Here is a 24630-nt window from a genome sequence, read left to right on the forward strand (position 1 = left end):
ACGGTCTTTATTTTTTCCAAAAATTTGTGGCACAGACACCACTTAAGTGGCATCAATTGCCCCAGAGTTGCTTAAAACGGTTGGTTAGAATGAGTACCACACACTGCTACTATGCCCAAAATTATTTTCCAGACAAGATGCAGCTAAAAATTATTAGTAATTTGCAAGCTGGTGGAGCTTAGTATAGATGGCCTAATACAATGAGTACCACACACTGCTACTATGCCCAAAATTATTTTCCAGGCAAGATGCAGCTTAAAATTATTAGTAATTTGAAAGCTGGTGGAGCTTAGTATAGATGGCCTAATAGAATGAGTACCACACACTACTACTATGCCCAAAATTATTTTCCAGGCAAGATGCTGATAAAAATTATTATTAATTTCAAAACTGGTTGAGCTTGGCATAGATGGCCTAATACAATGAGTACCACACACTGCTACTATGCCCAAAATTATTTTCCAGGCAAGATGCAGCTAAAAATTATTAGTAATTTGAAAGCTGGTGGAGCTTAGCATAGATGGCCTAATAGAATGAGTACCACACACTGCTAATATGCCCAAAATTATTTTACAGGCAAGATGCAGCTAAAAATTATTAGTAATTTGAAAGCTGGTGGAGCTTAGTATAGATGGCCTAATAGAATGAGTACCACACACTGCTAATATGCCCAAAATTATTTTACAGGCAAGATGCAGCTTAAAATTATTATTAATTTCAAAGCTGGTGGAGCTTGGTATAGATGGCCTAATACAATGAGTACCACACACTACTACTATGCCCAAAATTATTTTCTGAGCTAGATGCAGATAAAAATTATTTGTAATTTGCAAGCTGGAGGAGCTTAGTATAGATGAACTAAGAATAAGTCCCACACACTGCTACAAGCCCAAAATTATTTTCCGAGCTAGATGCAGATATAAATTATTTGTAATTTTCAAGCTGGAGGAGCTTAGTATAGATGGACTAAGAATAAGTCCCACACACTGCTACAAGCCCAAAATTATTTTCCGAGCTAGATGCAGATAAAAATTATTACTAATTTTCAAGCTGGTGGAGCTTAGTATAGATGGCCTAATAGAATGATGCTATGCCCAAAAGGTTTTACTTCGCTAGGTGCAGTAAAAAAAAATTGTATTCTATACACAGGTGGTGTAGCTTGCAACACATATACGCTACTCCACTGACTAACACACTGCAAGAGGCCAAAAATGATTTGCTTAGCTAGATTTAGCCAAATGCTGTGAAAAACACTTGAACAGCACTAGCACAGACCTGCCTGGCAAAAAGTCAAAGGAAATGCTGTAAAACAGTCCTCAAAAGGACTGCAATTACAATTAGTCCCTACTCCCAACCTATCTATTTAAGAGCACAGACCTGCCTGCTAAAAGTCGTAGGAAATGCTGTAACCTAGTCCTCAAAAGGACTGCAATCACAACTATTCCCTACTCCCAAGCTATCTGTATATTTCAGAGAAAATTGGCTTGAAATTAACACTGAAAGTATAGTGCACACAGCAACAGCGGTGCCGTCTAACACGCAGCTGCAGCAGTGAGAAAATGGTGGTGATGGGGAAAATGGCTGGATCTTATAGGGCAAGGACATGTGACATACACAGCCAATGACCCATGCCCTTGCTTGTGTGAAAAAAGCAGTTCACTCCGTGTGTGCGCTGCTGATAGGCTGACAGATTGCACCTCCCCACTGTAAATGCGGGAAAGAGAAAAAAAAATGGAGATCTTCATTATTTCTGCAGAGATCCATCCCCTGCCCCTCCCCCCTCCCCGCTGTACACTCAAACTGCGTATTAACATTGATTATCAGCATTACTGTGAAAAAATCCAGTTATGATTTTGGTGCACTAACAGTTATCGAACATAACCTCGAACAGCGGGATTTTTTTCAAATCGTTCGTGTTCGCCGAACGGCTCGAACACCGCTCAAAACAGCTTGAATTTGAGATTGGCGAACAGTTCGAGTCGAACAACGCTCATCTCTACTTATAACACTTTGCATTGACCACATTACACTTTGCATGTTTTATATTACACAATAAAATGCCATAATACCACAAGTCAATATTCACACTATGCAAATTGTTGATGTCAGTGGCAGGTACAGGACAGTCTCTGTCACACCCTTATACATTCAGCAATGTGTGCCTCTTAATGAATCAGATAAGTCTGACTCCAATATCCCCCATCATCATCACTGGTGTGAATAACTCCAATCTTTATAAATTAGGGCCAATTTGTCCTCATATTGATTGGAAGGCTTATACATTTTTTGATGAAAAATGTCAAGTACTTCATATTTTTTAGCAGTGGTGGGATTCATGACACAGAGTATGCGTATGAGTGTGTATATTGGCCAGAGCATAAGTCATCAATAGAAATCACATTTATTAACCAATGGAGGCCTGGATTTGGAGTCACCCCCAAAATTAAAGTGGAAAAACACACTACAGGCTGATCCAACTTTGATGTAATGTCCTTAAAACAAGTCAAAATGAGGCTCAGTATTGTGTGTGGCCTCCACATGCCTGTATGACCTCCCTACAATGCCTGGGCATGCTCCTGATGAGGTTGCGGATGGTCTCCTGTGGGATCTCCTCCCAGACCTGGACTAAAACATCTGCCAACTCCTGGACAGTCTGTGGTGTAACGTGACGTTGGTGGATGGAGCGAGAAATGATGTCACAGATGTGCTCAATCGGATTCAGGTCTGGGGAACGGGTGGGCCAGTCCATAGCTTCAATGCCTTCATCTTGCAGGAACTGCTGACACACTCCAGCCACATGACGTCTGGCATTGTCCTGCATTAGGAGAAACCCAGGGCCAACCGCACCAGTATATGGTCTCACAAGGGTTCTGAGGATCTCATCTCAGTACCTAATGGCAGTCAGGCTATCTCTGGCGAGCACATTGATGGCTGTGCGGCCCTCCAAAGAAATGCCACCCCACACCATTACTGACCCACTGCCAAACCGGTCATGCTGAAGGATGTTGTATGCAGCAGATCACTCTCCGTGGCGTCTCCAGACTCTGTCACGTCTGTCACATGTGCTCAATGTGAACCTGCTTTCATCTGTGAAGAGCACAGGGCGTCAGTGGCGACTTTGCCAATCCTGGTTTCTGTGGCAAATGCCAAGTGTCCTGCATGGTGTTGGGCTGTGAGCACAACCCCCATCTGTGGACATTGGGCCCTCATACCACCCTCATGGAGTCGGTTACTAACCGTTTGTGCAGAAACATACACATTTGTGGCCTGCTGGAGGTCATTTTGCAGGGCTCTGACAGTGCTCCTCCTGTTCCTCCTTGCACAAAAGCTGAGGTAGCGGTCCTGCTGCTGGGTTGTTGCCCTCCTATGGCCCCCTCCATGTCTCTTGATGTACTGGCCTGTCTCCTGGTAGTGCCTCCAGCCTCTGGACACTATGCTGACAGACACAGCAAACCTTCTTGCCACAGCTTGCATTGATGTGCCATCCTGGATGAGCTGCAGTACCTGAGCAACTTCTGTGGGTTGTAGAGTCAGTCTCATGCTACCACGAGTGTGAAAGCACAACCAACATTCAAAAGTGACCAAAACATCAGCCAGAAAGCATTGATACTGAGATGTGGTCTGTGGTCCCCACCTGCAGAACCACTCCTTTATTGAGTGTGTCTTGATAATTGCCAATAATTTCCATCTATTGTCTATTCCATTTGCACAACAGCATGTGAAATTGATTGTCAATCAGTGTTGCTTCCTAAGTGGACAGTTTGATTTTACAGAAGTTTGATTTACTTGGAGTTATATTCTGTTGTTTAAGTGTTCCCTTTATTTTTTTGAGCAGTATATATATATACTGTATATATATATATATATAGTGACAGAGTCACTGATATTATATGCTGGGGATTACCTCTTTAAAAGAGTGTGGTTTTATGGGAATGACGTGGAGATGGGAGGGAAGTCATTCACCATACCTCCCCTCAGGGTGTGGCTGAACTTATACCCTATAAGTGTTCAGTCAGTTTGTTTCCTGTGGGGAGTGTGTGTTCTGGAGATTGAGGTCTCCAGGCTGTGTGTGGCAGCCACTAGAGAGCAACACCGGAAGACTGGTGTTGCGGACACTTCACAGGACTACCTGCAGCTGGCAAAGGCCTTGCTGGCTAAGAGGACTCCGTTATATTTTCATCTTTTGTTTCCCCGTTAACGCCAAGAGGGACTGTTTATTTTATTGGGATGCTGCTGGAGTTTATGCCGCACAATAAATCCGCAGGAAGCTTACCCAAACCGTGAGTACTGTGTCTGCCTCCGGAGAGCCGAGGGAGTCATCTTGCCACAGTTGGTGTGAGAGTGCGAGCAAGATCCCAGGAGCACGTGTGCCTGTTATAAGAAACGGTGGATGTCCTGGGTGCAGGTCTTCACCCAGCCAAAGAAGGCTGGCAGCATGGAGGAGCTCATTAAGCACCTGGTGGAGAGTCAACAACAGATGCATCGGCAACACTTGCAAAATCATCAGCAGCATCAGGAGAGGACCAAACTGTTGCTTCAGCAGATCCAGTTGCAGCAAAAGGCGCAGCAGCAGCACCAGCAGGAGGCGCAACAGCAGATACAGCTTCTGGCGGACGCCATCCAAGGTATGGCGACCGCCCCACCTGCAGGGCCGACTGATGATTCCCACTTCGGAAAGGCAGTAAGACAGGCCATTCAGAAAATGACCCCCGGGGATGATGTAGAAGCATTTTTGTCTGTCTTTGAACGAGTGGCTGATTGGGAGAGACTTCCACCAGAAAAGTGGGCAGAGATTCTGGCACCATATTTTTCTGGTGGACCTCAAAAGGCTTATTACGACTTGGCACTGCAGGATGCCAAGGAATATGCCAAACTAAAGACAGAGATCTTAGCTCGCCTGGGAGTGAATATGGCGGTGAGAGCCCAACGAGTCCATCACTGGGCATATGCCAGCGACAAACCTCCTTGCTCGCAGATGTTTGACCTACTGCATCTCGTTCGGAAGTGGTGGAAACCAGAGTCCTCCGCTCCGACCCAGATGCTTGAGCTGGTGGTGATTAACAGATTCGTGCATTCCCTTCCCAAACTAGTACAGACCTGGGTTGCCCATGGCAATCCCCAGAACGCAGATGACTTCATCGGCCTGGTAGAGAGGTACCAGGTGGTTGAGAAATCCCTCGGGAAACCTAATATAGTCACTTTTTCATACTGGGATGTCCAAAAGGGGTAGGGGTCTAGAGCCACCACTGGGGGGCGTCCTACTCCCACTGAAGGTGCCACAAGGACTGGGGTTAAGGACATAGTCTGTTGGCGGTGTCACAACCCTGGACACGTAGCCGTTGTAGCATCGGCGTCTCTGTCTCCTGCTAGGCAGAGACGCCGTCCCTCTCACCTTCCTGTTCAGCGCGCGGTGTCCTCCTGCGCTCCTTCCCTCGCTGCTGCCGGCTGCCGGCGCACGCTTCTTCCCGGGCACTGTGCTTAGGGCTTACAAGGTCGTCCCCAGAGTGGCACCTGGTCCCTCAGCCCGGATCCTCCCTGGTCACGGTGTCTTTAGCTGCCGTACGACCAGGGTCGGTTCGGGTGGATACTTAGTCACGCCCCTCTGGGTCCCTCCTTGCACCTCGGCACAGAGGTTCCACCACCCGGCCCCGTAACAGTTTGCTCGGGCCCTGGAACCCGGTGGCACCCAAGCTCCCTCGCTCTCTGACCTATACCAGGAAGTCTCCCATCAGAGATCCCAGCAGGAGTCCATCCTGAACCACCTGCGGAATGTCCACTCCCGCCTGGACACACTGACTGCTCCACTAGCAACCACTGCTAGTGTCACGGCTCGCACCCCGGCAGCGCCGCTGCCCATCAATACCATGGCATCCTGCTCCGGACCCCGGCTTTCTGCACCTCCTCATTTCGGAGGCAACCCCGCTCAAGCTCGGAGCTTCATAAACCAGTGCACTTTGAACTCTTGGCACATCACTTTACCACCGACCGGGCCAAAGTGGCTTTCATCATGTCCCATCTCACTGGGGAGGCACTGGCTTGGCTAAATCCCCTGTGGGAGAGAGGGGATCCCCTAGTATCCAACTTGTCAGCTTTCCTCACTGCTTTCCGGAAAGTCTTTGATGAACCGGGACGTAAGACCTCGTCAGCCTCCTCTCTGCTACGTCTCCGCCAAGGGAGTCTCACCGTAGGCCAATATGCCATACGGTTACGTACCTTCGCTTCTGAACTTGCCAGGGATAACGAGGCTCTGCTGTCGGTCTTCTGGGAGGGTCTTTCCGGTCAGATTAAAGATGAACTTGCCGGTCGGGACATCCCTACCACCCTGGACGACCTAGTGTCACTTGCTACCCGGATTGACATCCGGTTCCAGGAACGTACCAAGGAAACCACCCGCGAGAGAAAGCTTCCCCGCCTTGCTCCTAACTTCCAGAGACCTGTCTCTTCTTCAGTCACTCCCCAGGCGCACTCACCCGAGCCCATGCAGGTTGACCAGACCAAGTTGGTCAAATCCCGCCAGGAGTCACGCCGGGCCGAGGGGAGCTGTTTCTATTGTGGCAGCAAGGAGCACCTGATCCGCTCCTGCCCGGAGAGGCCGGGAAACACCGGTGTCTAGGATCGCTCGGAGAGGTCGTCCTAGACAAAAGTAAGTCCTCTCCCTCCCTGACTTTGTCTGTCTCTCTCTCCTGGGGAGAGGATCAGCACTTTGAAAACGCTCACCTGGACTCTGGAGCGGCTGGGAGCCTCATCTCCCAGTCCTTAGTAGAGAGGTACCGTATTCCCACCAAGCCTCTTCCTGAACCTTTGTCAGTTGCCTCCATGGATGGTAAACTCCTTCCAGTACCCATCCTGCTCGTCACTGAGCCCTTAACTCTGCAGGTGGGAATGCTGCACTCTGAGAAGATCTCCTTCCATGTGCTATCTGGACTCTCTCACTCCCTGTTGCTAGGCCTACCTTGGCTCCAGACTCATGAACCCGTATTGAACTGGCGATCCGGCGAAGTACTCCGGTGGGGTCCAGACTGCCATAGGACCTGCCTGGTTCTGGTCCGCCCAGCTCGCCCTCCGCCTACTCCAGCTAATCTTCCCGGTCTCCCGGCTCCATACTGGTCCTATGCGGACGTCTTCGGTAAAAAGGAAGCAGAGACGTTGCCACCCCATAGGCCATATGACTGCCCGATTGACCTGGTACCTGGCGCCACTCCTCCCCGTGGGCGTATCTACCCGTTGTCTGCGGCCGAAACCCAGGCCATGTCTGAATACATTGAGGAGAATCTGGCTAGGGGATTTATCCAAAAATCCACCTCCCCGGCTGGAGCCGGATTCTTCTTTATCAAAAAGAAAGACGGCTCGCTACGTCCCTGTATAGACTACAGAGGACTCAATCTAATCACTATAAAAAACAAATACCCCCTGCCGCTCATCTCCGAATTGTTTGACCGTCTCAAGGGCACCAGGATCTTCTCCAAGCTGGATCTACGAGGGGCATATAACTTGGTCCGTATCCGTCAAGGAGACGAGTGGAAGACAGCATTCAATACCCGGGACGGTCACTATGAGTACCATGTGATGCCCTTTGGTCTCTGTAACGCCCCCGCTGTCTTTCAAGAGCTGGTCAACGACATCTTCCGTGACCTCCTGTACTCCTGCGTAGTGGTTTACCTGGACGATATCTTGGTCTTCTCTCCGGATCTTCCCACACACCGGAGGGATGTTCGTCAGGTCCTGCTTAGGCTCCGGCAGAACCACCTCTATGCCAAATACGAGAAGTGCCTCTTCAACCAGACCTCCATTCCATTCTTGGGCTATGTTATCTCGGAGACAGGTCTACAAATGGATCCGGAGAAGCTCTCTTCTGTTCTAAAATGGCCCCGTCCAGAGGGTTTGAAGGCGATACAGCGATTCCTGGGCTTCGCTAATTACTATCGTCTTTTCATCCCACACTTCTCGTCCCGGACTGCCCCCATATCTGCGCTTACCCATAAAGGGGCAAATCCCAAGGTATGGTCGCCTGAATCCGAGGAGGCCTTCCTTTCCTTAAAGAGAGCCTTCGCCTTTGCCCCCATCCTGCATCGTCCGGACTATAATAAACAATTCTACCTGGAGGTTGATGCCTCCTCCTCCGGAGCCGGAGCGGTACTCACCCAAAAATCTTCTACCGGGAGAATGGTAACCTGCGGCTTCTTCTCCAAAATCTTCTCCTCGTCTGAGCGCAACTACTCCATAGGAGACCGTGAATTGCTAGCCGTCAAATTGGCACTGGAGGAGTGGCGCTATCTGCTTGAAGGGGCTCTCTACCCGGTAATCATCTACACGGATCACAAAAACCTGGCATATCTCCAAAATGCCCAGAGACTCAATCCTCGCCAGGCCCGGTGGTCGTTGTTTTTTGCCCGCTTCGACTTCATTCTTCATTTCCGCCCGGCGGACAAGAACGTCAAAGCTGATGCCATGTCCCGGTCCTTCCTGTCCTCCGATCAAGAGGAGGAGCCTACGCACATCATTGACTCCTCCAAGGTGATGGATGTGGCCCCCTTGGATCTGACTCGTCTTCCACCCGGTAAGACGTTTGTAGCAGTATCAGATCGGGAGAGGGTTCTTCGCTGGGGACATTCTTCTAAACTAGCTGGCCATGCTGGCCAAAAGAAGACCTTCCAACTCATTTCCCGGCAGTACTGGTGGCCTACCCTGCGTAAGGACGTTGTAGACTTCATCGCGGCCTGTTCATCCTGTGCCCGTAACAAAGTCCCCAGACATCTACCAGCTGGCCATCTCTTGCCCCTGCCCGTACCTGCTGCTCTATGGCAGCACATTGCTATGGACTTTTTCACTGATCTTCCTGTTTCTGCCAGTTGTACAGTCATTTGGGTGGTCGTTGACCGCTTTTCTAAAGTGGCCCACTTCATTCCCCTGCCTGGTCTCCCATCTGCACCCGAGCTGGCTAAAGACTTTATCCGCCATATCTTCCGTCTCCATGGCCTACCCCTCCACATCGTGTCGGATCGTGGGGTTCAGTTCACCTCACGCTTCTGGCGAGCCACATGTAAGCTGCTAGACGTTTTCCTGGATTTCTCCTCCGCCTACCACCCACAGACCAATGGTCAAGTGGAGCGAATCAATCAGATCCTGACCAGCTACCTCCGGCACTTCGTTAATGCCCACCATTTGGATTGGGTGGATCTCCTACCATGGGCCGAGTTCTCTTATAATAACCATGAGAGCGAATCCTCTTCCCAATCCCCGTTCTTTATTGTCTATGGCCAGTACCCCTGGATTCCAGTTCCTGTCTCCGCTTCTGTGGACAACCCTGCCGCAGAGTCTCTTGTCAGTGAGTTTTCTACTATTTGGGAGAGTACCAGGTCCGCTCTTCTTCTGTCCTCCGAGCGGATGAAGAGATATGCTGATAAGAGACGTCTGGATGCACCTCAATTCCGTCCAGGAGACAAGGTTTGGCTCTCTTCCAAATATGTGTGGCTCAAAGTACCCTCCTACAAGTTGGGCCCTCGGTTCATCGGACCCTTCGAAGTCCTCAGGCAAATTAACCCAGTGGCCTACAAATTAAAACTCCCGGCCACCCTACGCATTCCCAACTCCTTCCACGTATCCCTCCTCAAACCCGTTGTCCTTAACACTTTTTCCGACAATCCAGGTACTCCTCCTACTCCGATTTCTGCTGAGGACGTCTTTGAAGTGGAGAGTATCCTGGCCACCAAGAGGGTAAGAGGGAGAACCTTTTTTCTGGTGGATTGGAAGGGGTTTGGTCCTGAGGAAAGAACTTGGGAACCCAGGGAGAACATCAATGCTCCGCTTCTCCTTGAGAAATTTCTCTCTGGCCTAAAAAAGGGTGGGCCTAAAGGGAGGGGGTACTGTAGCATCGGCGTCTCTGCCTCCTGCTAGGCAGAGACGCCGTCCCTCTCACCTTCCTGTTCAGCGTGCGGCGTCCTCCTGTGCTCCTTCCCTCACTGCTGCCGGCGCGCGCTCCTTCCCGGCACTGTGCTTAGGGCGCGCGCGCGCTCCCCCTCTCTTAAAGGGGCCGTGCACGTCGTCCTAAGGGGTCCCCGGCCAATTGCCGGTAGACTTCCCATATATAAGGCACCTCCTCTAAAATGGAGGTGCCCGAGCAAAGTTGTTTGCACTGTGTATCACCTGTGCTTCAGCCCTCAGGTTCCGCTGCTAGACTGACTTCTCATCCTGCCTGCCAGCCTGTTACTTGCCTTGTCTGTTTGACTGCTCACCTGGGAGCGTCCACCAGTTACCTGCCTGTTACCTGCCTCGTCTGTCAGACCGCTCACCTGGGAACGTCCACCAGTTACCTGCCTGTTACCTGCCTCGTCTGTCAGACCGCTCACCTGGGAGCGTCCACCAGTTACCTGCCTGTTACCTGCCTCGTCTGTCAGACCGCTCACTTGGGAACGTCCACCAGTTACCTGCCTGTTACCTGCCGCGTCTGTCTGACCGCTCACCTGGGAGCGTCCACCAGTTACCTGACTGTTACCCGCCTCGTCTGTCAGACCGCTCACCTGGGAGCGTCCACCAGTTACCTGCCAGTTACCCGCCTCATCTGTCTGCCCGCTCACCTGGGAGCACCTGCCTGTTTCCTGCCAGCTACCAGAGACTTCCGCCTGCTTGCCGTGTCCATCCGCCATACCGGTCAGTCGCAGCCATCTGACCCGTGGGAGCCACCTGCTCTCTTACAAGGTCGTCCCCAGAGTGGCACCTGGTCCCTCAGCCCGGATCCTCCCTGGTCACGGTGTCGTTAGCTGCCGTACGACCATGGTCGGTTCGGGTGGATACTTAGTCACGCCCCTCTGGGTCCCTCCTTGCACCTCGGCACAGAGGTTCCACCACCCAGCCCCGTAACAGCCGTCAGGTGTCATATGATCCTTGAGCCCATGGACTCCTATTATGCCTACCCAGCCTGCAGTGTGGACTGTCGACCTAGCGAGGGGCTGCAGGCATGTTCCATATCTATTAATGGAGTGAAAGTGCTTGGACTGTTAGACTCTGGGAGTCTGGTGACCTTAAGCAGAGCTACCCTTCCCCACCAGTTGTTCCCTTCAAAAACTGTGGGCATTTGGTGCATCCATGGCAGTGCCAATGACTATCCCGTGGCTACAGTAACAGTGGAAACAGACTGTGGTACCTAATCCCACAAAGTCAGGGTGGTTAAGGACTAGTGTTGAGCCACCCCCGTAGTGTTCGAGTTCGGTTTGGTTCGTCGAACACCCGTGTGTTCGCCGAACTGTTCGTCGAACTGTTCGTCGAACACCTTCGAACACCGTTAAAACCAATGGCAGGCAAACAAAAACACATAGAAACACATAGAAAACACCTTCAAAGGTGTCCAAAAGCTGACAAACTGCTCAGAAGACACAACTAACACATGGAAAAGTGACAAGTACATATAGTCATGCGAAAAGAAAAGAGGTGGAGGAGTAAAAGGAGGGGGAGACACAGATATAGGCATGTCATGCCCTTCTAAAATCCAAAAAGTGAGAAGCCGACACGTTCAGTCCGCTCCTGCCCATGCCACCTCCGCGTCGCCGGGTTTGTGCCAGAGCCGCGGTGAACCCTGACGGCCAGCCCCCCTCTCCCAATACTGGTGCCTGTCCGCTGGTGGGTCGAGCGAGCCCCCCTGTGGTGGAGGCAGCTCTAAGCTTTTTAATTTAAATTGTCTCTCTAATTTGAATGAATACACTTTAAATCCATTTACAAGGATCTATTGGAGGGCAAGTCTCAAGCCAGCAGCCGCGTAATTCCAGCTCCAGTAGCGTCCACTAAAGCTGCTGCAGTTAAAAAGCTTTTATAAGGATCGAGCTCGGCTGTCCACCGCAAGGCATCCTACTGCCAGTCCCAGCCCCTATGCCTTGGGGTGCCTCCTGATGCTCTTCACTGAGTATCCCGTGGTCCCGAAGCATTTCCTTTGAAAAAATTAAGTGTCCAAACTACAGGTGGTGTAGCTTGCTTAACAGCCGGGATAATCCGCTGACTAGCAGACACTGCTACTAGGCACAAAGTATTTCCTGGGCTAGATGCAGTTAAAAATTTTTAATTAGATACTCTCGTTGGATGCTGAGAAAGCATTCCATGGAGTCTCCTGGCACGCCATATATGATTCTCTTAAAAAGCTTGGGGTAGGGGTCTAGGGGACCCTTTTATAGCCAAAATCACGGCCCTGTATCGCAATACGTCACCTAGGCTGAAGATAAATGGAACTGTAGCACCCTGAGGGCTCGGTTGCTACAGAGGTATTGCACCTCACCCAGCGGTGTGATATCTCACTCTCAGGTAAGGATGTAGTGTGGATCAGGACCCGACACCTGCATGCATTACACCACATTGCCGTGGGACAGGGCGACCAATATGCCCCTGAGATGGGCACGACAGTTCCTGTCCCTGGCTGGAGTGGGGGGAGGGAACACTGAGGAAGGGGAACCCTGTAGTGCAGGAGCAGGGAGGAAGCAGTTCCTGGGTGCATTGAGAAGGGAGTATAAAAGGTGGGCACCATCATAGTTCAGTGCAGAGAAGTCTGAGCAGAAGTGGCAGGGAGCAGGGGCTCTACATGAGCTCTGCTCCGGAGGCGGGCCTAGTAACAGAGGCCCAGGCCTGGAAGAGGGAGAAGGAAGGAAGAGGAGCGGAGAAGGCTCCAGGAACGAGGAACGAAGGGATCCCAGGGGTGCGGACGGGCGAGTCGCCACCGCACGCCCGAATCCACCTGCGTGGAGGGGTCAGGCCAAAGGGGGAGACCGGTCCCCGAAACTAGTGGAGGCAGGAAACGACCCTCAGCTAGAAACAGGAGGCTGTGACATTTTATGTGGCGCAGCCCCTCGCTACACCCGCTAGGAAGGCAGCACATAGGGTCAGGGAAACTGGCGCCAAGTTTACCAAGAGGAGGCCCGAGGCAGCCGGACAGAAGGGTTGGTAAGAAAGGCCAGACAAAGGACACACAAAGGGGGTCCTGTGAAGCGCTCCAAAGTTATCTGGGAGTTGTCTGAGCCCCTCACCTGGTGAGCACAGTACGACGTGGGCAGCCGTTACCTGCAGACGTGGTCTGGATAATAAGAACTGTGAGTAAAGGCCCTGGACTGCATCACTGACTCCGTGTCGTTGCTGCTGCTGCCCTGCACCATCACCCCCATCCTCCGCATACACTGCCCTGAGGCTATACTCCTCCCGTGGGGAGTTATGCTACGCTCTGCTGCACCCACAACACCAGCCTCAGCGGTCTGCCCTGCAGCGGCGGTTCACTCTGACCGCAATCCACGGGTGGCGTAGTTGGACATTTAAACATCAAAACCACATAAATAGTTCCGACACTGGTTTGACCGCCCTGAGCCACGGAACCGGGTCGCCGCCACAGAGACTACAACCACCAGCATCCACCAAAAAGGGTCCGGCTCCGGGTGTCCCAAGGCCCAGGGGGCGCGTCAGAACATTTTCATCACCTTTCACAATCACCAATGGGACAAGGCAGGGATGTTCTCTGTCCCCTCTCTTATACATCCTAGTGACGGAGCACCTGCTCTCATCAATTCGCCATAACCCCAATATTAGGTGGATTGAGGTGGGAGGCACCGAGTACAAGTGCTCTCTATTTGCTGATGATGTCCTAGTATATATCACTCAATCACATATATCCATCCCTGCTGTTATGGCTGAAATAGATCACTTTGTTACATGGTCAAATTTTAAAATCAATGCAGCTAAGTCTGAGGCCCTCGATGTCTCCCTCCCCAAATCCATATAGGATTCCATCCAGTCCAACTTTCCCTTTGCCTGGCCCTCACAGGGTATCAAATACTTAGGAATTCCTATTCATAGAGACCTCTCCCATCTATGTTATCTTAATTTTGGGCCCTTTATTGAACAACTCCATACAGACCACGGTTGGCAAGTTAGAACTGTAAGATTCACTACGTGAACCACTGGTGTTTTGTGGAAAAGCACATGTACACTGTGTTCCAAATTATTATGCAAAAAGTGTTTAGGAGTGATAAGGGAAGAATTTGTTTGTTTGTCAGTTAAACTCATTGATGGTGATGTGTGTCAGGGCTCTTTATATCACTGTAAGCAATTGCAGACACCTGTGCTAATTAGTTTGGCAGGTGTGTCCAATGAAAGGCAAGACTACTTAAGAAGGCTGTCTCACATTATTAAGCAGCCTACATTTTCTGCCAAAATGGGAAAGAAAAAGGATGTGTCGGCTGCTGAGAAGCAACAAATTGTGGAGTGTTTAGGTCAAGGCATGACTACAATCAACATTGTGCGATGATCAGGATGAAGTGTCTTGGCAATCAAGAAGTATGTAGCTGATACACAGTACACACGTGTGCGTGCTGATAAGGGCAAATTGAGGACTCTTTCCTACAGGAAATTACGTCAGGTTGAAAGAGCAGCGGCAAAAAAGCCTTGTCATAGCAGCAGACAAGTTTTTGAAGCTGCTGGTGCCTCCAACGTCCCCCGAACAACAAGATGCAGGGTCCTTCAGAGGTTTGCAGCTGTGCATACGCCATCCTGTCGACCTCCTCTATCCACTTCACACAAGCAGAAACGGCTCCAGTGGGCCAAACATTACATGAAGACTGATTTCAAAACTGTTTTGTTCACGGATGAGTGCCGTGCAGCGCTCGATGGTCCAGATGGATGGAGTGGAGGATGGCTGGTTGATGGACACCCCACGCAAACACGGCTACAGCGCCAACAAGGAGGAGGTGGAGTAATGTTTTGGGCTGGAATCATGGGGAGAGATTGTCCGCCCCTTTAGGATCCCTGAAGGCGCTAAAGATGAACTCCATAATGTATGTGGATTTTCTCAAACAGCACTTCCTGCCATGGTTCAAGAAGAAGAACCGTGTATTTCACAGCAAGATCATTTTTTTGCATGATAATGCACCATCTCATGCTGCACATAAAACATCTGCATCTCTGGCTGATATGGGCATAAAAGGGGACAAACTTATGGTGTGATGCCCATGCTCCCCTGACCTCTACCCCATTCAGAACCTTTGGAGCATCATCAAAAGGAGTGTCTATGATGGCGGGAGGCAGTTCACATCTAAGCAACAGCTCTGGGAGGGTATTCTGTCCTCATGCAAAACAATTGAAGCAGAAACCATCCAAAACCTGACAAATTCAATGGACGAGAGAGTTCAGAAGCTCCTTTCGAACAAGGGGTCCTATGTGAAAATGTAACATCACCTAGAATAAAGTTTTGAGTTGAAAACTGTTTGATTTCAGTTTCTAACAACCTGCTAATGCTTATAATTTCAAAAATGACCATTTTTTTGGTCTTTATTAAAATGAAAAGGTTGATCGAAAAGTTTGGGGGATCTAAGAGTGTGGCAACCCAGTAGTCATGATTACTTCGAATTCTGACAATATGAGGGTCATGCTGCAGGTAGTGCAGCAAGAAGGCACTTATGTGTCTTGCGCATCTCGGAGCCCCAAAATTATTTTCCGGGCTAGATGCAGCTAAAAATTATTATTAATTTTAAATCTGGTGAAGCTTTAGTATAGATGGTCTAATAGGATCAGTGCTGCACACTGCTACAAAGCCCAAATTATTTTCCAGTCAAGATACAGATAAACATGATTAGTAATTTTAAATCTGGTGGAGCTTATTATAGATGGCCTAATAGAATCAGTGCTGCACACTGCTACAAAGCCCAAATTATTTTCCAACCAAGATACAGATAAACATGATTAGTAATTTGAAAGCTTAAAACGGTTGGTAGGGTGATTTTAACCAATCATCAAGCTTTTACTCTCCCCAGGATGACACAGGGGTAGAAAAGTCGTTTCGGATCCATGATTTGTTCATCTTTATGAACGTGAGTCTGTCTACATTATCAGTGGAGAGCCGCGTGCGCTTATCTGTCAGCACACCACCAGCAGCGCTGAACACACGTTCAGACAGTACGCTGGCTGCGGGGCATGACAAGATCTCCAAGGCGTAAGTGGCTAGCTCCGGCCATTTATCCAGATTGGAAGCCCAAAAAGAGCAAGGGTCCAGTGACACAGTCATGGCTTCAATGTTTACTTGGAGATACTCCTGTACCATCGTCTCTAGGCGTTGACTATGTGTCAGACTTCTTGTCTCCTGTGGCCTTGCAAAGGATGGGCTAAAAAAGTGGTGAAATGATTCCGCAAAATTGATGTTACCAGCAGATACTGTGGTTCTGTTACGGTTTGAGTGCTGAACACTTGACGGTCCCACGGTTGGCAAGTTGGAACTGTGAGATTCACTACGTGCACCACTGGTATTTTGTGGAAAAGCACATGTAAGATTCTGCAACAGTCTCTGCTGATACTCCTGCATGCGTGCATCCCTTTCTATGGCAGGCATAATTTCTGCAAATTTACTTTTGTACGGGGGATCTAACAGTGTGGCAACCCAGTAGTCAGGATTATTTCTAATTCTCACAATTCGAGGGTCATGTTGCAGGTAGTGCAGCAAGAAGGCACTCATGTGTGTTGCGCATCCAGGAGCACCAAGTCCCTGTTGTGTTGGTGGCGAGGTAACAATCATGCTTCCTTCCTCTGTCCTCTCCCCCCAACCTCGCACAACAGAAATGTGATCAAGGTCTCCCTCATCTGATGAGTCTTCCATCAGTTCATCCTCCACTTCTTCCTGGGCTCCTGCACCTTCCTCATTAGTTTGGCTGCTACCATGCGCCCTGGTAAAACCATCTCCCCTACCCTCACATGCCTGCCGCCTTGGTGCTGCCGACCGTCTGGACCTTGCAGATGTTAGCCCTTCCGCATACAACTCCTCCTCCTCTACTTCCTCCACCTCCTCTTGTGCCACCACCTGACTCCGAATTCTGTTTAACATGTGCTCCAGCATGTAAATCACCGGAATAGTCATGCTGATAATGGCATCGTCAGCACTAAACATCTTCGTCGCCATTTCAAAACTGTGCAGAAGGGTGCATAGGTCCCTGATCTGAGACCACTCCCCAAGCGTGATTTGCCCCACCTCTGGATCTAGTTGGCCCAGGCTATGCGTCAGAACGTATTGCACCAGGGCTTGTCGGTGCTGCCACAGTCGCTGCAACATGTGCAGAGTTGAATTCCACCGGGTAGGCACATCGCATTTTAGCCGGTGAAGTGGCAGGCCCAACGACTTCTGTAGAGATGTAAGTCGCTGAGCTGCGGGATGCGAACGGCGGAAGTGAGCACACAGCGACCGTGCCCTCTGCAGAAGGCCATCTAGTCTGGGATAGTGGGCTAAAAATTGCTGGGCAACCAGGTTTAACACGTGAGCCATACAAGGCACGTGTGTGACATTGCCCCGGCGAAGGGCCGCACCCAGGTTTGCAGCATTGTCGCACACGGCCTTCCCTGGTTTCAGGTCCAGTGGAGACAGCCATTCATGAAATTGGTTCTCCAGAGCTGACCACAACTCCTCAGCTGTGTGACTCACATTTCCCAGACATTTCAATGTAAAAACCGCCTGATGACGTTGAGCCCTACTGCCAGCATAGTAAGGAGGTGTGCAGGATCACTTCTGCGCAGTTAGAAAGCTTGTGGCATGACCAGACAGGCTTTGGGTGCAGGTGGAAGACCGAGAGGAGATTGAGGAGGCAGAAGCAGTGGAGGAACTTTGACATAAAGAGGATTGACGCACAACTCGTGGGGACGGCAAGACTTGGACAGCAGCCCCTTGTCCTGCTGTCACCATAGTTACCCAGTGCCCAGTCAGCGACATGTAACGCCCCTGTCCATGCCTACTCGTCCAAGTGTCTGTGGTGAAATGCACCCTGTCACACACAGAGTTTCTCAAAGAAGCGGTGATGTTGTGTGCGACATGCTGGTGGAGCGCAGGCACACCTTTCTTTGAGAAGTAGTGCCGACTGGGCATCTGGTACTGGGGCACTGCGACGGACATAAGGTCTCGAAAATCCTCTGTGTCCACCAGGCGGAAATGCAGCATTTCTGTAGCCAAGAGCTTGCAGATGGTGAAATTCAACCTCTTAGCTTTCTCATGGCTAGGAGGAAATTGTCTTTTACTTGTCCACATCTGAGGGACCGAGGGCTGGCTATTGTGCTTAGACAGGGTTGATAAGGGTGTCCCCGGCAAACTGCCGATCTGTGAGGAATATGCAGGCGGACATGTTAGGTTGCCTTGATCCAAAGGTGGTGCTATCGATGTCGGACAGCACTCAACACCAGCTGGTGTTACCACCTCCAAAGAAAATGATGACCTGCAAATCACGCTGGCTGTTGCGGGTAAAGAGGTGGCAGGTCTGCGCCCCAAAACAGGTGTGACTGCTGTTCCCCCAGTCACAGAGGATGAAGAGGCCGCGGATGCACAAGATATGGCAGACGGTGGTTGGCCCGGCCGGCTAGGCCGCATTGTAGCACACTGAGCTTCCCACTGCAACTTATGCTTCATGTCCATGTGCCGGTTCATGCATGAAGTACTCAAACTATGTATTTTTTGGCCTCTACTTAGCATTTGCTGACAAATGTTACAGATAACACGAGTTGGGTCATCTTTATCGATCTGAAAAAATGCCCAGGCTATGCAAGGCTTAGCACCCATGCGACCTGAAGAGCCACCACGACTTGTGGTGAGAGGCAGAGTTGTGTTTGAGGATGCAGTTGTTGACGTGCTTCCAGTACTACGTCTCTGTCCAGGAAGGCGCAACCTGACCTCGTCGTCACTAGCATCTTCCTCCATCTCCTCTGCTGACCTCATCTCTTGGCTGACTGTGGGTTGACAGTAAGTGGGATCTCCAACCTCATCATCATCACCCTGTGCGTTATCACACCCGTCGTCCTCAGAGCCAACCTGTTCCTGCCCTGACAAAAAACTAAAGTTGTTGCTCCAATCAGGTATTTGAGTCTTATCATGGTCTTCCTCATTGTCTCCACCAACAGGAGTTACAGTTTGGGAATGAGGGTCTACATTATGGTCAGAACCTTCTGCGTCTGGTCCTGGATCCGACTCATAAAGATTCTGGGCATCAGTGCAGATCATTTCCTCGTCTGGATTCACAGAAGCGCTGGAGTCGACCTCTGATTCCCAGGCTATAGTATGAGTAAACAGCTCTGCAGACTCAACCATCTGTTCTACCTCATACTCAGACGGGCAGCTGGAGATTTGGGAGCTGTGAGGAAGCAAGTGCGATTGGGGTGACACCTTTGAGGACTGGAGTATTTGTGATGTTGAAGTTGATGTGGAGGAGAGCCCACTTAAAGGAGCACTTGATATCCATTGAAGCACCTGCTGTTTTGGTGCCTCATCTGGAATTTGTAGCGATTGGCGTGGCCGTAAGAAAGGGATCTTATCACATTGTCCGCTAAAAGAAGTAGACATTTTAGTTTGGCTGGAAGATGGTCTTTCTTCTGCAGATGTTACTGTTGCTTTAACACCTACCCCACGGACACAACCTTTTTTCCCCTTCCCAACACGCCTATTCCCCTTTCCACCAGCAGCAGGCCTTTTTCCACTCATTTTGGTGGTTAACTAATTCACAACTCTGGAGTTGTTTGCACAAAAAAACAATGGATGGGAACCGAGCAGAGCTGAGTGGCCAAACTGTGGTATTAGGCCAAAACTATTGGCTGGGTTAGATGCAGAAAAAAAATTCTATTCAATTTGCAACCTGATGGAGGTCAGTTTAGATGGACTAATAGAGAAAGTCCCACACACTGCTAGAAGGCCAAATATTTTTTCAGAGCTAGATGCAGATAAAAATTATTTTTAATTTGCAACCTGATGGAGGTCAGTATAGATGGACTAATAGAGAAAGTCCCACACACTGCTAGAAGGCCAAATATTTTTTCAGAGCTAGATGCAGATAAAAATTATATTCAATTTGCAACCTGATGGAGGTCAGTATAGATGGACTAATAGAACAAGTCCCACACACAGCTAGAAGCGCAAATATTTTTTCAGAGGTACTGTAGATGCAGATAAAAATTATTTTTAATTTGCAACCTGATGGAGGTCAGTATCGATGGACTAATAGAGAAAGTCCCACACACTGCTAGAAGGCCAAATATTTTTTCAGAGCTAGATGCAGATAAAAATTATATTCAATTTGCAACCTGATGGAGGTCAGTATAGATGGACTAATAGAACAAGTCCCACACACAGCTAGAAGCCCAAATATTTTTTCAGAGGTACTGTAGATGCAGATAAAAATTATTTTTAATTTGCAACCTGATGGAGGTCAGTATAGATGGACTAATAGAGAAAGTCCCACACACTGCTAGAAGGCCAAATATTTTTTCAGAGCTAGATGCAGATAAAAATTATATTCAATTTGCAACCTGATGGAGGTCAGTATAGATGGACTAATAGAACAAGTCCCACACACAGCTAGAAGCCCAAATATTTTTTCAGAGGTACTGTAGATGCAGATAAAAATTATTTTTAATTTGCAACCTGATGGAGGTCAGTATAGATGGACTAATAGAGAAAGTCCCACACACTACTAGAAGGTCAAATATTTTTTCAGAGCTAGATGCAGAAAAAAATTATATTCAGTTTGCAACCTGATGGAGGTCAGTATAGATGGACTAATTGAGAAAGTCCCACACACTGCTAGAAGTTCAAATATTTTTTCAGAGCTAGATGCAGATAAAAATTATATTTAATTTGCAACCTGATGGAGGTCAGCATAGATGGACTAATAGAGAAAGTCCCACACACTGCTAGAAGGCCAAATATTTTTTCAGAGCTAGATGCAGATAAAAATTATATTCAATTTGCAACTTGATGGAGGTCAGTATAGATGGACTAATAGAACAAGTCCCACACACAGCTAGAAGCCCAAATATTTTTTTAGAGGTACTGTAGATGCAGATAAAAATTATTTTTAATTTGCAACCTGATGGAGGTCAGTATAGATGGACTAATAGAGAAAGTCCCACACACTGCTAGAAGGCCAAATATTTTTTCAGAGCTAGATGCAGATAAAAATTATATTCAATTTGCAACCTGATGGAGGTCAGTATAGATGGACTAATAGAACAAGTCCCACACACAGCTAGAAGCCCAAATATTTTTTCAGAGGTACTGTAGATGCAGATAAAAATTATTTTTAATTTTCAACCTGATGGAGGTCAGTATAGATGGACTAATAGAGAAAGTCCCACACACTGCCAGAAGGCCAAATATTTTTTCAGAGCTAGATGCAGAAAAAAATTATATTCAGTTTGCAACCTGATGGAGGTCAGTATAGATGGACTAATACAACAAGTCCCACACACAGCTAGAAGCCCAATATTTTTTCAGAGGTAGATGCAGAATAAAATATATACTGTTTGCAACCTGATGGAGGTCTGTATAGATGGATTAATAGAACAAGTCCCACACACAGCTAGAAGCCCAATATTTTTTCAGAGGTAGATGCAGAAAAAAATATATTCAGTTTGCAACCTGATGGAGGTCAGTATAGATGGACTAATACAACAAGTCCCACACACAGCTAGAAACCCAATATTTTTTCAGAGGTAGATGCAGAAAAAAATATATTCAGTTTGCAACCTGATGGAGGTCTGTATAGATGGACTAATACAACAAGTCCCACACACAGCTAGAAGCCCAATATTTTTTCAGAGGTAGATGCAGAATAAAATATATACTGTTTGCAACCTGATGGAGGTCTGTATAGATGGATTAATAGAACAAGTCCCACACACAGCTAGAAGCCCAATATTTTTTCAGAGGTAGATGCAGAAAAAAATATATTCAGTTTGCAACCTGATGGAGGTCTGTATAGATGGATTAATAGAACAAGTCCCACACACAGCTAGAAGCCCAATATTTTTTCAGAGGTAGATGCAGAAAAAAATATATTCAGTTTGCAACCTGATGGAGGTCAGTATAGATGGACTAATACAACAAGTCCCACACACAGCTAGAAGCCCAATACTTTTTCAGAGGTAGATGCAGAAAAAAATATATTCAGTTTGCAACCTGATGGAGGTCTGTATAGATGGATTAATAGAACAAGTCCCACACACAGCTAGAAGCCCAATATTTTTTCAGAGGTAGATGCAGAAAAAAATATATTCAGTTTGCAACCTAATGGAGGTCAGTATAGATGGACTAATACAACAAGTCCCACACACAGCTAGAAGCCCAATATTTTTTCAGAGGTAGATGCAGAAAAAAATATATTCAGTTTGCAACCTGATGGAGGTCTGTATAGATGGATTAATAGAACAAGTCCCACACACAGCTAGAAGCCCAATATTTTTTCAGAGGTAGATGCAGAAAAAAATATATTCAGTTTGCAACCTGATGGAGGTCAATATAGAAGGACTAATACAACAAGTCCCACACACAGCTAGAAGCCCAATATTTTTTCAGAGGTAGATGCAGAAAAAAATATATTCAGTTTGCAACCTGATGGAGGTCAGTATAGATGGACTAATACAGTCATGGCCAAAAGTATTGAGAATGAGACAAATAGTAATTTTTCCAAAGTTTACTGCTTCATTTTTGTAATGGCAATTTGCATATACTCCTGAATGTCAAAGAGTGATCAGCTTAACAGCAATTACTGTACTTGCAAAGTCAATATTTGCCCAGAAAATGAACTTTAACCCCCAAAACACATTTCAACATAATTGCAGTCCTGCCTTAAAAGGAGCAGCTAACATCGTTTTAGTGATTGATCCATTAACACAGGTGCGGGTGTTGATGAGGACAGGGCTGGCGATCAATCAGTCATGATTAAGTAAGAATGACATCACTGGACACTTTAAAAGGAGGCTGGTTCTTGGTATCATTGTTTCTCTTCAGTTAACCATGGTTATCTCTAAAGAAACACGTGCAGCCATCATTGCACTGGACAAAAATGGCCTAACAGGGAAGAGTATCGCAGCTACAAAGATTGCACCTCAGTCAACAATCTATCGCCTCAAGAACTTCAAGGAGAGAGCTTCCATTGTTGTCAAAAAGGCTCCAGGGCGCCCAAGAAAGACCAGCAAGCGCCAGGACCGAATCTTAAAACTGTTTCTGCTGCGGGATCGGACTACCAGCAGTGCCGAGCTTGCTCAGGAATGGCAGCAGGCTGGTGTGAGTGCTTCTGCACGCACTGTGAGGCGGAGACTCTTTCAGCAAGGGCTGGTTCCAAGGAGGGCAGCAAAGAAGCCACTTCTCTCCAGAAAAAAACATCAGGAACCGACTGATATTCTGCAAAAGGTACAGGGAGTGGACTGCTGAGGACTGGGGAAAAGTCATTTTCTCTGATGAATCCCCTTTTTGATTGTTTGGGACATCTGGAAAACAGCTTATTCGGAGAAGAAGAGGTGAGCGCTACCACCAGTCTTGTCTCATGCCAACTGTAAAGCATCCTGAAACCATTCATGTGTGGGGTTGCTTCTCAGCCAAGGGAATCGGCTCACTCACAGTCTTGCCTAAAAACACAGCCATGAATAAAGAATGGTACCAGAATGTCCTCCAAGAGCAACTTCTCCCAACCGTCCAAGAGCAGTTTGGCGCCCAACAATGCCTTTTCCAGCATGATGGAGCACCTTGCCATAAAGCAAAGGTGATAACTAAATGGCTCATGGAACAAAACATAGAGATTTTGGGTCCATGGCCTGGAAACTCCCCAGATCTTAATCCCATTGAGAACTTGTGGTCAATCATCAAGAGACAGGTGGACAAACAAAAACCAACAAATTCTGGCAAAATGCAAGCATTGATTATGCAAGAATGGACTGCTATCAGTCAGGATTTGGTACAAAAGTTGATTGAGAGCATGCCAGGGAGAATTACAGAGGTCTTGAAGAAGAAGGGGCAACACTGCAAATATTGACTTGCTGCATTAACTCATTCTAACTGTCAATATAACCTATTGGTACTCATAATATTATTGCAATTATATTTCTGTATGTGATATAAACATCAGACAAACACTAATAAAAACCAGAGGCCAGCAGATCATGTGAAAATATAATTTTGGCGTCATTCTCAAAACTTTTGGCCATGACTGTACAACAAGTCCCACACACAGCTAGAAGCCCAATATTTTTTCAGAGGTAGATGCAGAAAAAAATATATTCAGTTTGCAACCTGATGGAGGTCTGTATAGATGGATTAATAGAACAAGTCCCACACACAGCTAGAAGCCCAATATTTTTTCAGAGGTAGATGCAGAAAAAAATATATTCAGTTTGCAACCTGATGGAGGTCAGTATAGACGGACTAATACAACAAGTCCCACACACAGCTAGAAGCCCAATATTTTTTCAGAGGTAGATGCAGAAAAAAATATATTCAGTTTGCAACCTGATGGAGGTCTGTATAGATGGATTAATAGAACAAGTCCCACACACAGCTAGAAGCCCAATATTTTTTCAGAGGTAGATGCAGAAAAAAATATATTCAGTTTGCAACCTGATGGAGGTCAATATAGAAGGACTAATACAACAAGTCCCACACACAGCTAGAAGCCCAATATTTTTTCAGAGCTAGATGCAGAAAAAAATTATATTCAATTTGCAACCTGATGGAGGTCAGTATAGATGGACTAATAGAATGATGCTATGCCCAAAAGATTTTACTTCACTAGGTGCAGTAAAAAAAATTGGTATTCTATACACAGGTGGTATATCTTGCAACAAAGATAGGCTACTCCACTGACTAACACTCTCTGCAATAGG

The sequence above is a fragment of the Phyllobates terribilis genome, unplaced genomic scaffold (assembly GCF_046119375.1).
Source record: "Phyllobates terribilis strain yellow unplaced genomic scaffold, ASM4611937v1 Scaffold_2__4_contigs__length_985480577, whole genome shotgun sequence".
Classification (NCBI taxonomy): Eukaryota; Metazoa; Chordata; class Amphibia; order Anura; family Dendrobatidae; genus Phyllobates; species Phyllobates terribilis.